General features: G+C 45.4%; 1 long non-coding RNA gene across 1 annotated transcript in view; it reads right to left on the bottom strand.

The window, feature by feature from the left end:
* Positions 1–6,607: 6,607 nt before the first annotated feature.
* Positions 6,608–18,108, bottom strand: part of LOC142042886 (uncharacterized) — a 660,791-nt gene continuing 649,290 nt past the window's right edge. The window contains exon 5 of the long non-coding RNA XR_012653880.1: positions 6,608–6,729. This is a non-coding gene — a long non-coding RNA (uncharacterized LOC142042886). The remainder of the gene's footprint in view (positions 6,730–18,108) is intronic.

Raw genomic sequence — 18,108 nt, 5'->3', positions numbered from 1 at the left:
GGTTAGTCAATATCCATGAGATGGCAGACTAGTCTTACTGATTTGCTATAAGAAATTCTGCCAGTGTATACCTATTTTCTGCTATTTATTTCATAATAACATTGAAGTAGTCTCTGATGAGCCTGATCTGAGAAGAATTTTTCAAATGCTGTGTCACCTCGCATTTAATTTTGAGTTTAAAACAGTTGCATTGTGTTTTAGCAGCTTTCTACCACAAAGGTAAGAAGTGGTCAAAACACAAATTTCAAATTTGACTAGTTAGGAAAACAGTCTCCTTTCAGTGCCACCAGTTGTTGAACTTCTACATAGAAACAGATGTTAAATGTTGTAATGTTTCGTAAAGAAGTGTTTGGTTGCCCACAGAGTAAGCAAGGCAAAAGCTAATTGCTAAGCTAGAGTTATTTGCAAAGACCCTACTACTTCTTAAGGGTACCAGACTACTTTGATTAAATTTCCCAGGTATCCACTACCAGATTTCACTGCTGTGCCTCACCATACCTTTGTCCTCATGCTTAAGTGGTACAGGAACATGTCTGACATCATCTTGACAAAAGTGACTTAATAGTGACTGTCATGTTTAAACTAACTAATTAGGGCAGACTGGTTGTTACAGCACTAGCACAGGAAATGAAGGACCTCATTCAGATTCCTACCATCTGTCTGGGAAAGCTTTGTTCAAATGATGTAACTTTTATGTACATGAGTGAATGGTAAGTTTGGACTCAAAACAGCTTAGCTGTATGTTGGAATAAATGCTGGAATAAACATCTAAGATTTCACTTGTAATGGGCAATTTCAATGTGTGAGGCAGGGTAGAATTGGTTTCCAGCTTAGAAACGCTGCTTTTTAAAACAGGTAATGCATTTAGAAGTATTCTATGAAATCTATTGGAAGAACAATCCCTTCTGACCAGAGATGCTTTAACTAGTCCATATTTAAATTTCATAGCAAGAAAAGAATTTAGTACTATAGTTTCTTGGTTCCTACAAATAACATCAGACTGAATGAGCACTTCTGTTTGAAAGAAATTGAAAAGAAAATATTTAAAAAACTGACGTGTTTTATATTTTTGAAAGGTCATAACTTAGAAACCACTATAATGCCCTTGGAAGATAGGGGTTCAAATGATACCATTACAGTTTGGAGAAAAGAGAAATGGAAGATGGAGATTGGCGGGCCTGCTAAAGGCTGCAAAGGAATCACTAGTCCATGCGAGTTCAACCCAGGAGCTCTGGGCTTGAACTGCCATTGTATCTCTATGTTACATTGTGTCCTTCTTTCTTTTTGTTTGTTTAAGGCAGCTGTGGGAGGAAGGATCAACTAGAATGTAAAAGCATGACAAACTCCCCAGTGTTTTGAAGCTCACTTGGCAGTGCAGTGAAGCAATTTAGGATGTTTTGGGTTGTGTACTTCATGCTTTTTTAGCCACTCTCAGTCTAGAATCACAGTACAGTACAATTATTTATTAATTAAGCTTCAGAATATTATTCTGAAGTAAGATAATACCACTGTCCCCATTTTGCGGAAAGAAGAAAATTGAAATGCAAAATGTCTCATGCAAGGTCACAGAGCAAGTCTGTGGTAGAGCAGAAGTTCAAACCCTGTTCTCCAGGCTGGCTGACTTATGCTAGAGAAGTTTCATATTTAAGACCTCACATGAATCAGTATGTGGAACTCAGAGTAGGGTATGATTTTCTTGGAGCTGAACTAACTCTAAAGAGTGGGCAAAGTACTTCAGACATTAGAGCTCGACTTGAATTCATTATGGCAATCATATCCTTCAATGGATTTCCCTATAAACAGTATTTGCATCTATTCCGCTACTATTTAATCATTGACATTCATTTCCTACTGCCTTCTGGGCTTTGTTTCTTCTGTGTCCTTCAGACTGTGGGTAATTATATATATATATATATATATATATGTGATTTAGGAGCTATATTGTCTTTGTATTAGTTTAACACTGAGCTGGAGCTGCACTGAGGAATGAAATGTCATTTATTACATAGCATTATGTAAAAAGATACGATCAAAATGTTCCTTTGTTCAGCTTCTTTTCCATAGCCTAATACTAAACACAGGAGGATTCTTGGCCAGGAAGGCAGTTCAATGTCTACATTAAACTAAAGCCTATTGAGAACAGCTCTCCCACAGCAGTGATCTGTCACTTTGCCATTTGGTCTCTTTCCCTCTTGTCTTGATTTTTGGCTGAAACACTTTTGCATATTCTCTCATGCTGTGGAGCACACATTTCTATTCAATCTGCTTCATTCTTATTTCACTCAGACCACCTCAAGTTAGCTTCACTGTGATTGGCAACCTCATTCATTTGCCCCTCATCCTGGGGCAAACAATTGCTTATTGATACACTGCCAAGGTTATACATTTCTCTCATATTCTGGCCAGAGCTAGAGGACATTGTCTCCTGTTCCCTCTTCCTCCTCATTTTAAACGACCACCCCCAAGTTGCCTACTTTGACACCAGCAGAAGGAGGGTGTGCACTTGGGCTATGTTGGTAAGGATCTGCCACCGTCAGTATATGACTGGTGTAAGTAAAGTAAAGCAAGCTTGTGTATTCACTCTTCTCTGAGCATGCAAAATTGTGAGCACACTGTATCTATGGTTGCATTTCATGTGTTGGAACCGAGCTCTTTGCTAAGAGGTACCAGTGATGGCTCATGTTGCCTTCAGTGTTCTGCACAGAGCCAGGGGCAGTCCCTAGCTCTTGGGCAACATATCTAAGGCAGCTTTGTCCTACATATTTGTGTGAATAGTTTTCTGATACACACGTTAACTTTGTCGAAAATGCAAAAAGCATTCAAGCATGCTTGAATCTGGCTGGCACGACTCAATCTGATTTCCAGAGAAGTACCTTTAGAGAAGACAATTTGCTCCATGTCACCAAAGGCTGATTTTCATCCCCTTAGAGGGCAGCAGGAATCTGGACCTGACTATGAACTATTAGCATGTCAGCTAAGACTGCCTTCTGGCTGCAGTTCTGTAACATAGAGGCAGATAGATACTGTATCAATCACATTGTCCTCCTTAACTGTTTTTAATACAAATAGCTCTCCAAGTCTTTTAGTGTCCAGGAGACCTGGTACTGATACCAGTTCTATCAGTAGCTCTAGAGCTGTTAAGATCTAGTCCTGCTAGACACTAATGTCTCCCATCTTGTAGTACACTTGGACCAAGATCTTCCCTCCTCTCCCTTTTTTTGGTCTGTTGAAATTTTGCTTAAAATGTATGTCCAGCTTTGGCCCATAAGACCCAAGGTACTGACTTTGCATCTTAAAGTAGTTAAAGAGGTTAAACAGAGGCAAGAGCAAATGTAAAAACATACCTGGAGTTGGTTAGCATACAGATGATTGGATTAATTTACCCCTCTGTCAAAGATATGGCCTCGAGCAGGCATAGAAACTTGAACTTTCATAAAAATTCAATTGAAATGTAACAGTTCTAGCTGGAAGTTTACTTTGTAATTAAGAAAGTGCTTTGCTTTCTTTCTCTAATTAAACCAAATAAAATTCCATTTTCACAGTCAGAGAAGTAAATACTATCCTTAGGAAGCATCTAAAGAAGAAAAATAACCCCTATAGGTCTTCTGGAAAGTTTAAAATTAGTTCAGCCTCATTTAAAGACAGGGATCCAGAGGCAATGCAAGATGCTGCTCTGGCGTTGTGCTGCCAGCCCAGCCACTAACTCATGCCATGATTTGAGACACAGAGGTGCCTGATCATGTTCAGCCACCACCACACTCAATTATTAATGTGCTTTGACCTCTTAAGTGCAAAATGACTGAAACGTTACATATATTTACAGTAACGTGGGCTTTTGCTGACAGAAGTGTTGTATGACTATAACTGCTGCAGTTACCCAGCCTTCCAGCTCAGATTGCAGCTGTGACCAGAATTCAGAGAATGATCCTTCTGCCTATATCCCTCAGAGAGGCTTCTAGCCTTTATCCAGAGCTGCCAAAACCATTCAGTGCTTATCCTGTATTGCTCTAGCTGCTCTTTTCACTTGGACCAGTGTAGATCACCTAAATTTATTCATATTGGTTGTGAAACATCTTAGTGCTCGGGTAAGAAAGCCAGAGTAGCTTCATCAGAGACACTAAGGAGCCAATGTACCATAGGTGTATGACAACTAACAGTTTAATCTTTTGTCGTAACAATCTCTCTCTCATTTTGTTTACCCTCAGACCTCCCTTGATGTTTACAAGGACATTTTCTCTTACTTTCCCTTAGCTGCACCACTATGGTGGCTGCACCCCTAAGACTGTAGCATACAGGAACACCAGAGATCCTCTCCCCAATAGCATCCAAGGCTACCCCTTTCTCCAAAACCACCAAACTAACACCAAAGCTGATTCACTGAAAGCTTGAAAAGACGGGCATGTTTTTAGACCAGAAAGAAGTCATCGCACTGTTCTGTCTTCTAGAAGATCCAGCTCCCCGCAAAAATGGATACCAAGCTTCTGCATAAAGGACATTCAGAAAACTATTAACGTAAACCCTTGCACCATCAGAGCTGGTGGGATGCTGTGCCACAAAAACAGAGGACTGACTGACTTAGAGAATTCCATGACAAACTATGTGACAAACATGTCTAACTTCTGCTGTAGTCTAATCTCCAAGCCCTTGTCCACAGATGCTGGAGAACGCCTCTCACACGTAGTGCCAGTAGCGAACGCAGCCCGCAGCAGGGAAAGGTCTGGGAAGTTTTTTTTTCTCTTTGGGGACGCCTGGCTCCTCAGCGTTAAGGAACAGGTAGCTCGGGATTACGAACTGCGGCCCTACAGACAAGCACCTCTCTTACCACACTAGACACGTTCTGACTGCTGGGGAGAAAGCTCCCGGCCGCGGGTCCGAGGGCTGACCGGCGGCCGGGGTCCGAGGGGGGACCGCCCGCCCCGGCACCTGGGCGTGAGGCGGGAGCTTCTCGGCACACTGCGCATGCGCAGGCACACCGCCCGCCTGCCCCCTCACGACAGCGCATGCGCAGTGCGGTCGTGGACTCGGGAAGCTGTGTCCGGCGCGGCCGCGAGGCACCGGCGGCCGTAGGCCTGTGAGAGCTCCGCGGAGCCGTACTGCGGCGGCACTACCGAGCAGCAGACCGCAAAGACGGGCTGCGCTGTCCCGCTGGTTGCTCCGGAGGGACGACCCGTTCCCGAGGCGGGGAACGACGGGCGGGAAGCTTTGCGCATGCGCAAGCCGCACGCCTGCACGAAAAGCCTGTGAGCGAGCGCAGAGCGCCGTGTGCGCGGCCGTCGCCAGTGCGCATGCGTCAGCGGCGTTCTCCTGGGTGTGAGCCGCAGGGGTGGCGCATGCGCGCGTCCCCCGTCCGCAGTATTGGGAGAGCGAGGCGTGAGGGATGCCCGCCGCTGCAGTGCGCATGCGCTGCCCCGCCGCCTGCAGGGCCGCGGCGTGACCGCTGCGGGGCGGCAGAGCCCGGGCGCGCCCCGGGCCGCTGAGGGGACCCTTGGGCAGCTCGGCCCCGCGCACCGCCCGCCGCAGCCCCCGGGAGTGGGGGGTGAAAGGCCTGGCGGCAGGGGAAGGCCTGCCCCGGCCTCTTCCAGGCGTCGAGGGCACCTGCCGTTCCTGCCCTGCTGAAACGGGGCCTCGCGTTTCAAGAGGAGGAATGGTGTGTCCCCTGATTAAGCCACCCTCAGAAGGTAACGCCCCCAGCCCTCTAGAAATAACCCTTTTTAACAAGGAAACCCTCTCTGCAGCACCTCGTGCGCTGACAACCAACATCCGCGGTCTCTTCTTTAGCCCAGAACGTGTCTTCAGATTTACCACATCGCTCCCCACAGATGCAGTCGGTGCCTCCTTGTTCACAGAAGCGATCCCCCACTTGTGTCAAACGGCTGCCTTTCCTGACAGAGGGAGCAGGCTGTCCCAACATTACCATTCGCTTGGGTAAGAAGTGCTCTACCTTAATTCTTTCCCCCTTAACTCCTACCTTGGGAACATCATACTCCTTCCTTGAAGTTTCCATACCCCACGTACTGTCACTGCTATTCATTTCAAAAATTAAGTTACAGTCCCATAAGCACTGTTCTCCTCTCCTCTCCCCCCCCAAAAGCATTGCTGTGACTGTAAAGGAGCTGTGACGTTGTCAGTACACAGAAGTTCAAGGAAAACAAGGCGTAGGACAAAGGCAAGTGTATGTTCAGCGACCACTGGGGCTATAGGGCATAGCACCACAGTGTACTTAGGTAATGATATAAAAAGGAGTATTGTTTTGGATAGTGGTTCACCCTAAAGTAACCACTTTACTGGCAATGGAAGTATAGCCCAACGTTTTGTTTAGAGAAAACTTCCAGCTCTTAGAAGAGCATTCGGCGATATAGCCACATCTTGGACAACTGCAGCTAAACCTAAGTCTCCAGACTAAAACTCTGCAGATTTTAACACTCAGGCCCTGACTCCCATTGTCAAAACAGAGCAGAAGTTGAAATTTATTCTCACAAATGACTACCAAACTAGCAGATGCACTCAAGCTGCATAAGGTCACAAGTAGTCTTCAGTAGAAGTTTCATTTCCAGTATAAAACAGTAATGCCATTTTTACAACAAAGCCTACAGGTAAAGACAAAGTATCACATCTTAACCAAAAAAAAATTTATTCTGACTAAACAAAATGTACAATGTTTCCCAAACGATAGTTCTCGTGACTCTCTGAAGTCTGCAGGTCCATTGAGTAACTCGATCACTTCTTACCCTGCAGTCTGATGCAACTATTTTTTGCCAGACTTCTTTATTCCACCACTGGCTGCCAAAAGAAACAACACAACTGGTTAGACAACTGTTAGAGACTTTAGCTACAAATTTAGTTCCTCATAAAATCCAATCCCCACTAAACTGCCTGTACAACTCAGATCCCCACTGGTGAATTGTTGTTGCACATGTTACTCTTCTGTGTTTGTGATCGCATCTCTGAATGAATAACATTAGAAACCAAGTTTCTCCTGGAACCAAATATGCCCCATAAATCTATGGCAGAACTAAATATTTCAACAATTCCTTTGTTCCTCCATGGACACCCTCCAATTTTTTATTTCTTATACAGCAGGAGTATAGTCTGGTCAAATTGAAGGCTAAGGGAAAAAAAACATTGATATCTCTACAGCAACCAGAGCCCCCAGCTGGAATCAAAGCCCTACAGAACCAGGTACTGGAATTATGAGAGTTCCAGTTCTCTGGAATTATCTGTTCTCTGCAGTCCCTATTATTGAAGAGACTAAAGCAGGGTGAAAGAACACAGCATATTAACACAGCAACAAGTGTGGCATTTTTTGTAAATGCTGTTTTTTACAGCTTGTGTCATGTATAACCAGGGGAAAGGAAAAAAAGAATAGCAAGGCTACAGCAAGATAGGCTGCAAGGGCTGGTGGTCAATAACAGACTTCACACTCCAATATGATTGATTCTAACACCATTGCCTTGCTGAGGCTCTTGGGAGTAGTCTAGCCCTCCCAGAATAACATAAGAATCACTATCTGCTTTGGCAAGCATTGGACAAGGACCAGATGATTGAAATTCAGTCTAGAAAAAGGGAGAGTAATAATGGCAGGAAAGAACTATGGAAAAATCTGTAAGCTGAAGTGCCCTACCCAGAACACGTTTAGGATGGTAAGGACACAGAAGAGAAGCTCAGCGAATTGTTTTGCATCTGTCTGTAATACCAAAAACATTCTGAGTCCCACACCTGGCACATTTTTTGTATGCCGAAAAATCAGAGGAGCTAGATCAATTTGCGATAAATAAACAAGAAATATCCCAAGTCAGTGGGACTGGATGGCACTCCCTCCAAGAGCTATGACAAGCTCTAATGTGAAAATGCAGAACTGCTGGCTAAGATTTGAAACTTACCATTACAGCCACTCTGTCAGAGGACTCATGGACTACCAGCATAGCTCCCAGGTAAAAAAAGGGTTCTGTAAAGAACTGGGCAACTATAGACCAGTGAGTCTGACCTTGACCTCTGTAACAGAGTCTGTAATAAAGCAAATTAATAAACACAGTCTTGTGAAAGTTAACAGACTCCTGTAAATTGTAAATCCTTCCTCACTGACCTGCTGGAACTCTGAGGTTATTGTTAAGTGTATGGCTAAGTGAATCCAGGGGTTTTCGTATTTTCAAACGGCATCTGACAAGACTCCATAGCAAAGGTTATTAGTGAAACTAAGTTGCTATGGGATTGTCGAAAGGGTCTTTCTGGGACCTTTCAAGACTGAAAGCTTGTTAAAGAATAGGAAGCAAAGTGCAAAGTTTAACATTCTTCACAGAATGGAAAAGCGATTAGTCACATTAATGGACCACAGGTCAAAAACACCTAGAGGGAATTAATAGGCAGGGTGCACCCGTTAACATCTCTAATCCGATCACTGCAAATGCTGAAGGAGTACAAGGCGAGTGCACAGACTCACATTAACACTATCCGCTTCTATCACTATCTGAGACAAAGACTAGGCTCAATTCACCATCCAGATGCACGCTGCAAACTTTCTTCTGTGACACTGCGTACTTTACAGTCACTTAGGCAAAAGGGTTGAAGCCAGACTAATTTCCCGTCATGTTTTTTTTTCGGCCAGGAATCTACTGCTCTTGAAGAAATTCATCCTCTAAGAGAAGAAGTACTGGATTTGTTAAACTTCCAGGACTGTGGCAAAGCCTACAAGTAATATATCTGGAAAGAAAAGGATGGTATGCTAAAATAAGAGTAGAAATGTCTCTGCACCATCCCACCAGAATAGGTTAGCATGCAGACGCACTGTTGCACCTGCTAAACCACAACCTGCATCAGGAATTTGGGCACAAAATTGCATAGTGAAGGAGAAAAAAAAAATTAGCCTCTATTTGTTACTTATCATCTACACCTGCCATCAACTTACTGGTGTATGTTAAATAACCTAAAGGTACATGCCTTTTTATGTTTTTCAAGCAAAAACATTAAATTTTTGAAGCCAGCAAGCCCTCCATTTTTCCTATCAGTATGGCACCTCACTTACTGAGGGGCCCTTTTCCAGCAGCCTTTGCTTTCATCTCCTCAAGTTTCTTTTGCTCCTCCTGCTTTTGTTTAAATGCCAGATCTGTCTAAAGAAAAGAACAACAGTGTTTGTTAACATCTCCTCCCCCAAAAATTCAAAAACAACTGACAAGCAATGAGAAACAAATGTAATGTTCTAATAGCAATAAAAACCTGACTGAACTGATACAAGACAGCTGAATACTACTAAATATGCAAAACCTTGCAGAACTATGACAAAGTTTTTTTGCTGTACCAGAATGCAATGACTAAACTTTGTTTATCTTTCTGAAATTAAACAAGTATCATTTCCTATGGCATAATCTAATTCTGCCCTCTGATATTAGATGTTTGCACTAAAACCATTCATTAATATGCCACCAGTGATACTGGGAGCCTAGTGCACAAGCACTGTCTAACAATAAAACTTGGATTATATAAGATGTAAAAAAAAGAAAAGTTTGCTTTTACCAAAAAAACGCATTAATTAAAAAAAAAATCCTTCCACACATTTGTCACTGTTTTCCCAGGTTTAATAAGTTTGTATTGGTTCCAAGAAATCTAGTTGAGACTGCTGGCAAATTGTACAGGCAAGCCAGCTGTTGAGCATCCCTGCTAGAAAAGCCTCCAGAATTGAAGAGAGCTCAGACATACTCTATCCCTTAGATACACATTCTTCATAGACATCAGGGCTGAAAGGGACCGTAGTGTTTTTCCTTGACACTCAGGATTTTGGGGTAACTAAACTGAGGACCTTGACAACTGAGATTCTATAGACTCTTCACCAATCCAATCCATGGCTCAACTACCTTTATAGCCAGAAGGTTTTCCTCTTCTTATGTTAAAGCTTCCCTAGCTGCAAAGTAAGCCTATTACTTCCCCTACCTACCCCACACAGAACAGAATATTCTGTTTCTCTCACTAGCTTTTCCACTGTTTGTTTTTTTTTTTTTTCCTGTAGACTAACGTGTCTTTCTTAGTAAATCAATAGCTCCCATTTATCCACTTTTGTAGGGTTTTTTTCTTGCAACGTGTTGCCCCCCCGTGCTTGCAGTATTGCGGTGCTGAGAGGAAAAGAAATATTATTACATCATGTTTGACACACAAGATTTTGTTTATACATCTTGTATGATTTTTTTCTTTTGCAACACCTGATTTTGCAGGTTCATGTTCAGTGTACGATCTAAGTCTCAAATCCTTTCAGGTGGACCTGGAGTTTAGCCAGTCATTCTCCTTGTATTTTATAAGTTGATTAGTCTTACCAAAGAAAGGGACTTAGCATACATGCTTAATTAAATTAATCTATTTTTTCAAACTTTCTCCAATTTGTTAAGGTTACTTTTGACCACTAATCTTGTCCTCTGACAACCTGTGGCCCCTCCAGATTTTATGTTTTCTACAAAGAGAATAAGCTGTATTGTCAATAAGTTAGTCAACCAGCCAACCAAGGCACTAATTAAAACATTACTTAGACTCTGACTGAATACAACATCTTGCAAAACCCCACTCAATATGTCCTTGCAGTCAGACACTGAATCGTTAGTAACTGCTTTTAGAGTGTGGCATTCCAGCAAGCTGCATGCTCAACTTCTGTCACATTTAGAGGTCCCGTTCCTGCCTTGCATTTGAGAATGTTACATGCACTAGCATCAAGAACGTCCTATCTACTGGTTTTCTCCCTCATACACAGAGCACTGCCCTGCTACAGAACAGAATTTCCTTTGTTTGCCACATTTATACTAAAATCCATACTGGCTATTAATTTTTACGTTATGATAACTTGAATCCTTGTAAACACTTAATTGGTTCTACCGTTTCTCTAACAATAAAGCTTATTTAGAAAGCTGTGATTTTTTTTTTCCTTTTTCAGAGAGACATCATATTTGTCTTTTTCCAACCACTGTTGCCTCATCCATCCACCACGATCCTCAGAAATAACAGCTTACGCCCACACTCTGAGCCCTTATGTGTAAGTGTCTCTAACATGAGATTCGCTAGTACCTAATTTATTTAAACTACTTGATAATCCCCGTTTTTTTGTATCCTGTCGTAGGCTCTTGTGACCGCGTTGATTTGTGAGACTTCCCATCACCGCCTGCTGCTTTGGCGAGGCCGTTCCAGCCTCCTCCGTGGCACCGGACTCCTCCGTTAGCCTCCACTGCTGCGTTTACCGTGAACGCAGGCGGGATGTCAGCAGGAAAAAAAAAAAAAAAACAAAAACGGAAAACCGGGGCCGCGGAAGGCAGCGCATCACCTCTTGGTCCCTTACGGCCGCGAGTTTTACCGTCAGAATGACGCTTCGTAAAACATGACGTTTCATGAAATGCGTATGGCTACGGAAAGCTGAGCTGAGGGGCGATACGAACGAGGAAAGCAGCCCCGCCGCAAGCAGGGGCTGAGGCCCAGGCCAGAGCCGAGCGGGGCAGGCCCGGTGCCGCAGCCGCCCCCCTGGGGCTCACCTGCCGCCCTACCTCGTCCAGGTCCTTCGACTGCTTCTTCGGCTGCTTCAGCGGCTTCTTCTTGCCGCCTGCAAAGACAGAGGAGACAGTGAGCCCCAGGGAGGGAGGGAGAGGCGGGTCGCGGGGGGCCGCCGGGTGCCCCGGGCCCGGCCTTAACCTCTCGGCCCGACATGGTTGCTGTTCCGCTCCACTCGCAATCCGCCGACCCGCCCCTCGCCCGAGCTTCCACTTCAGGAGGATTTTTTTATCCTGGGGCTAAAGTAAGGGTTAGGGTTAAGGTTGGGTTAGGGTTAGGATTAGGGTTAGGGTACAACTTAGGGCTAGGGTTAAGGCTAGGGTTAGAGTTAGGGTTAGGATTAGGGTTTAGGGTTAAGGTTAGGGTTAGGGGTTAGGGGTTAGGGTTAGGGTTACGGTTAGGGGTTAGGGTTAGGGGTTAGGATTAGGGCTAGAGTTAGGGTTAGGGTTAGGGCTAGGGTTAGGGTAAGAGTTAGGGTTAGGGTTAGGTTAGGGTTAGGAGTTAGGGTTAGTGTTTGTATTAGGTTAGTTTTAAAGGGCTAAGGTTAGGCTTAGGGTTAAGTTTGGGTTAGGGTTAGGATTAGGGTTAGGGTACGCCTAAGGGCTAGGGTTAGGGTTAGGGTGTAGGGTTTAGGGATATGGTTAGGGTTAGGGTTTAGGGGTTAGGGGTAAGGGTTAGGGTTACGGTTAGGGGTTAGGGTTAGGGCTTAGGGTTATGGCTAGGGTTAGGGTTAGAGTTAGGGCTAGGGTTAGGGTTAGGGTAAGAGTTAGGTCTACGGTTAGTGTTAGGAGTTAGGGTTAGGGTTAGTATTAGGTTAGTTTTAAGGGCTAAGGTTAGGCTTAGGGTTAAGGTTGGGTTAGGGTTAGGATTAGGGTTAGGGTACGACTTAGGGCTAGGGTTAGGGCTAGGGTTAGGGTTAGGGTTAGGGTTAGGGTTTAGGGTTATGGTTAGGGTTAGGGGTTAGGGGTTAGGGGTTAGGCTTAGGGTTAGCGTTACGGTTAGGGGTTAGGGGTTAGGGTTAGGGCTAAGGTTAGGGTTAGGGTTAGGGTTAGGGCTAGGGTTAGGGTTAGGGTTAGGGTTACGGCTAGGGTTAGGGTTAGGGTTAGGTTAGGCTTAGGGTTAGGAGTTAGGGTTAGGGTTTCTATTAGGTTAGTTTTAAGGGCTAAGGTTAGTTTTAGGGTTAAGGTTGGGTTCGGGTTAGGATTAGGGTTAGGGTACGACTTAGGGCTAGGTTTAGGGCTAGGGTTAGGGTTAGGGTTAGGGTTTAGGGTTATGGTTAGGGTTAGGGGTTAGGGGTTAGGCTTAGGGTTAGCGTTACGGTTAGGGGTTAGGGGTTAGGGTTAGGGCTAAGGTTAGGGTTAGGGTTAGTGTTAGGGCTAGAGTTAGGGTTAGGGTTAGGGTTACGGCTAGGGTTAGGGTTAGGGTTAGGTTAGGCTTAGGGTTAGGAGTTAGGGTTAGGGTTTCTATTAGGTTAGTTTTAAGGGCTAAGGTTAGTTTTAGGGTTAAGGTTGGGTTAGGGTTAGGATTAGGGTTAGGGTACGACTTAGGGCTACGGTTAGGGCTAGGGTTAGGGTTAGTGTTAGGGTTAAGGTTAGGGGTTAGGCTTAGGGTTAGCGTTACGGTTAGGGGTTAGGGGTTAGGGTTAGGGCTAAGGTTAGGGTTAGGGTTAGGGTTAGGGTTAGGATTAGGGTTACGGCAAGGGTTAGGGTTAGGGTTAGGGTTACGGCTAGGGTTAGGGTTAGGGTTAGGTTAGGCTTAGGGTTAGGAGTTAGGGTTAGGGTTTCTATTAGGTTAGTTTTAAGGGCTAAGGTTAGTTTTAGGGTTAAGGTTGGGTTAGGGTTAGGATTAGGGTTAGGGTACGACTTAGGGCTAGGGTTAGGGCTAGGGTTAGGGTAAGGGTTAGGGTTAGGGTTTAGGGTTATGGTTAGGGTTAGGGGTTAGGGGTTAGGGGTTAGGCTTAGGGTTAGCGTTACGGTTAGGGGTTATGGGTTAGGGTTAGGGCTAAGGTTAGGGTTAGGGTTAGGGTTAGGGTTAGGGCTAGGGTTAGGGTTAGGGTTAGGGTTACGGCTAGGGTTAGGGTTAGGGTTAGGTTAGGCTTAGGGTTAGGAGTTAGGGTTAGGGTTTCTATTAGGTTAGTTTTAAGGGCTAAGGTTAGTTTTAGGGTTAAGGTTGGGTTAGGGTTAGGATTAGGGTTAGGGTACGACTTAGGGCTAGGGTTAGGGCTAGGGTTAGGGTTAGGGTTAGGGTTAGGGTTTAGGGTTATGGTTAGGGTTAGGGGTTAGGGGTTAGGGGTTAGGCTTAGGGTTAGCGTTACGGTTAGGGGTTAGGGGTTAGGGTTAGGGCTAAGGTTAGGGTTAGGGTTAGGGTTAGGGCTAGGGTTAGGGTTAGGGTTACGGCTAGGGTTAGGGTTAGGGTTAGGTTAGGCTTAGGGTTAGGAGTTAGGGTTAGGGTTTCTATTAGGTTAGTTTTAAGGGCTAAGGTTAGTTTTAGGGTTAAGGTTGGGTTTGGGTTAGGGTTAGGGTTAGGGTACGACTTAGGGCTAGGGTTAGGGTAGGGTTAGGGTTAGGGTTAGGGTTAGGGTTTAGGGTTATGGTTAGGGTTAGGAGTTAGGGGTTGGGGTTAGGCTTAGGGTTAGCGTTACGGTTAGGGGTTAAGGGTTAGGGTTAGGGCTAAGGTTAGGGTTAAGGTTAGGGTTAGGGTTAGGGTTATGGCTAGGGTTAGGGTTAGGTTAGGCTTAGGGTTAGGATTTAGGGTTAGGGTTTCTATTAGGTTAGTTTTAAGGGCTAAGGTTAGTTTTAGGGTTAAAGTTGGGTTAGGGTTAGGATTAGGGTTAGGGTACGACTTAGGGCTAGGGTTAGGGCTAGGGTTAGGGTTAGGGTTAGGGTTTAGGGTTATGGTTAGGGTTAGGGGTTAGGGGTTAGGGGTTAGGCTTAGGGTTAGCGTTACGGTTAGGGGTTAGGGGTTAGGGTTAGGGCTAAGGATAGGTTTAGGGTTAGGGTTAGGGTTAGGGCTAGGGTTAGGGTTAGGGTTAGGATTACGGCTAGGGTTAGGGTTAGGGTTAGGTTAGGCTTAGGGTTAGGAGTTAGGGTTAGGGTTTCTATTAGGTTAGTTTTAAGGGCTAAGGTTAGTTCTAGGGTTAAGGTTGGGTTAGGGTTAGGATTAGGGTTAGGGTACGACTTAGGGCTAGGGTTAGGGCTAGGGTTAGGGTTAGGGTTAGGGTTTAGGGTTATGGTTAGGGTTAGGGGTTAGGGGTTAGGGGTTAGGGGTTAGGCTTAGGGTTAGCATTATGGTTAGGGGTTAGGGGTTAGGGTTAGGGCTAAGGTTAGGGTTAGGGTTAGGGTTAGGGCTAGGGTTAGGGTTAGGATTAGGGTTAGGGCTAGGGTTAGGGTTAGGGTTAGGTTAGGCTTAGGGTTAGGGTTAGGTTAGGCTTAGGGTTAGGAGTTAGGGTTAGGGTTTCTATTAGGTTAGTTTTAAGGGCTAAGGTTAGTTTTAGGGTTAAGGTTGGGTTAGGGTTAGGATTAGGGTTAGGGTACGACTTAGGGCTAGGGTTAGGGCTAGGGTTAGGGTTAGGGTTAGGGTTTAGGGTTATGGTTAGGGTTAGGGGTTAGGGGTTAGGCTTAGGGTTAGCGTTACGGTTAGGGGTTAGGGGTTAGGGTTAGGGCTAAGGTTAGGGTTAGGGTTAGGGTAAGGGTTAGGTTAGGCTTAGGGTTAGGAGTTAGGGTTAGGGGTTAGGGGTTAGGGGTTAGGCTTAGGGTTAGCGTTACGGTTAGGGGTTAGGGGTTAGGGTTAGGGCAAAGGTTAGGGTTAGGGTTAGGGTTAGGGTTAGGGTAGGGCTAGGGTTAGGGTTAGGGTTACGTCTAGTGTTAGGGCTAGGAGTTAGGGTTAGGTTAGGCTTAGGGTTAGGAGTTAGGGTTAGGGTTTCTATTAGGTTAGTTTTAAGGGCTAAGGTTAGTTTTAGGGTTAAGGTTGGGTTAGGGTTAGGATTAGGGTTAGGGTACGACTTAGGGCTAGGGTTAGGGCTAGGGTTAGGGTTAGGGTTAAGGTTTAGGGTTATGGTTAGGGTTAGGGGTTAGGGGTTAGGGGTTAGGCTTAGGGTTAGCGTTACGGTTAGGGGTTAGGGGTTAGGGTTAGGGCTAATGTTAGGGTTAGGGTTAGGGTTAGGGCTAGGGTTAGGGTTACGGCTAGGGTTAGGGTTAGGGTTAGGTTAGGCTTAGGGTTAGGAGTTAGGGTTAGGGTTTCTATTAGGTTAGTTTTAAGGGCTAAGGTTAGTTTTAGGGTTAAGGTTGGGTTAGGGTTAGGATTAGGGTTAGGGTACGACTTAGGGCTAGGGTTAGGGTTAGGGTTAGGGTTAGGGTTTAGGGTTATGGTTAGGGTTAGGGGTTAGGGGTTAGGGGTTAGGCTTAGGGTTAGCGTTACGGTTAGGGGTTAGGGGTTAGGGTTAGGGCTAAGGTTAGGGTTAGGGTTAGGGTTAGGGCTAGGGTTAGGGTTAGGGTTAGGGTTACGGCTAGGGTTAGGGTTAGGGTTAAGTTAGGCTTAGGGTTAGGAGTTAGGGTTAGGGTTTTTATTAGGTTAGTTTTAAGGGCTAAGGTTAGTTTTAGGGTTAAGGTTGGGTTAGGGTTAGGATTAGGGTTAGGGTACGACTTAGGGCTAGGGTTAGGGCTAGGGTTAGGGTTAGGGTTAGGGTTTAGGGTTATGGTTAGGGTTAGAGGTTAGGGGTTAGGGGTTAGGCTTAGGGTTAGCGTTACGGTTAGGGCTTAGGGGTTAGGGTTAGGGCTAAGGTTAGGGTTAGGGTTAGGGTTAGGGTTAGGGCTAGGGTTAGGGTTAGGGTTAGGGTTACGGCTAGGGTTAGGGTTAGGGTTAGGTTAGGCTTAGGGTTAGGAGTTAGGGTTAGGGTTTCTATTAGGTTAGTTTTAAGGGCTAAGGTTAGTTTTAGGGTTAAGGTTGGGTTAGGGTTAGGATTAGGATTAGGGTACGACTTAGGGCTAGGGTTAGGGCTAGGGTTAGGGTTAGGGTTAGGGTTTAGGGTTAGGGTTAGGGGTTAGGGGTTAGGGGTTAGGCGTAGGGTTAGCGTTACGGTTAGGGGTTAGGGGTTAGGGTTAGGGCTAAGGTTAGGGTTAGGGTTAGGGTTAGGGCTAGGGTTAGGGTTAGGGTTACGGCTAGGGTTAGGGTTAGGGTTAGGTTAGGCTTAGGGTTAGGAGTTAGGGTTAGGGTTTCTATTAGGTTAGTTTTAAGGGCTAAGGTTAGTTTTAGGGTTAAGGTTGGGTTAGGGTTAGGATTAGGGTTAGGGTACGACTTAGGGCTAGGGTTAGGGCTAGGGTTAGGGTTAGGGTTTAGGGTTATGGTTAGGGTTAGGGGTTAGGGTTTAGGGGTTAGGGTTAGAGCTAAGGTTAGGGTTAGGGTTAGGGTTAGGGTTACGGCTAGGGTTAGGGTTAGGGTTAGGTTAGGCTTAGGGTTAGGAGTTAGGGTTAGGGTTTCTATTAGGTTAGTTTTAAGGGCTAAGGTTAGTTTTAGGGTTAAGGTTGGGTTAGGGTTAGGATTAGGGTTAGGGTACGACTTAGGGCTAGGGTTAGGGCTAGGGTTAGGGTTATGGTTAGGGTTAGGGTTTAGGGTTATGGTTAGGGTTAGGGGTTAGGGGTTAGGGGTTAGGCTTAGGGTTAGCGTTACGGTTAGGGCTTAGGGGTTAGGGTTAGGGATAAGGTTAGGGTTAGGGTTAGGGTTAGGGCTAGGGTTAGGGTTAGGGTTAGGGTTACGGCTAGGGTTAGGGTTAGGGTTAGGTTAGGCTTAGGGTTAGGAGTTAGGGTTAGGGTTTTTATTAGGTTAGTTTTAAGGGCTAAGGTTAGTTTTAGGGTTAAGGTTGGGTTAGGGTTAGGATTAGGGTTAGGGTACGACTTAGGGCTAGGGTTAGGGCTAGGGTTAGCGTTAGGGTTGGGGTTTAGGGTTAGGGTTAGGGTTAGGGGTTAGGGGTTAGGGGTTAGGCTTAGGGTTAGCGTTACGGTTAGGGGTTAGGGGTTAGGGTTAGGGCTAAGGTAAGGGTTAGGGTTAGGGTTAGGGCTAGGGTTAGGGTTAGGGTTAGGGTTTAGGGTTATGGTTAGGGTTAGTGGTTAGGGGTTAGGGGTTAGGCTTAGGGTTAGCGTTACGGTTAGGGGTTAAGGGTTAGGGTTAGGGGTAAGGTTAGGGTTAGGGTTAGGGTTAGGGTTAGGGTTATGGCTAGGGTTAGGGTTAGGGTTAGGTTAGGCTTAGGGTTAGGATTTAGGGTTAGGGTTTCTATTAGGTTAGTTTTAAGGGCTAAGGTTAGTTTTAGGGTTAAGGTTGGGTTAGTGTTAGTATTAGGGTTAGGGTACGACTTAGGGCTAGGGTTAGGGCTAGGGTTAGGGTTAGGGTTAGGGTTTAGGGTTATGGTTAGGGTTAGGGGTTAGGGGTTAGGGGTTAGGCTTAGGGTTAGCGTTACGGTTAGGGGTTAGGGGTTAGGGTTAGGGCTAAGGTTAGGGTTAGGGTTAGGGTTAGGGTTAGGGCTAGGGTTAGGGTTAGGGTTAGGTTAGGCTTAGAGCTAGGGTTAGGGTTAGGTTAGGCTTAGGGTTAGGAGTTAGGGTTAGGGTT

The sequence above is a fragment of the Buteo buteo genome, chromosome 21 (assembly GCF_964188355.1).
Source record: "Buteo buteo chromosome 21, bButBut1.hap1.1, whole genome shotgun sequence".
NCBI lineage: Eukaryota > Metazoa > Chordata > Aves > Accipitriformes > Accipitridae > Buteo > Buteo buteo.
This window is presented reverse-complemented; position numbering and strand designations above follow the sequence as displayed.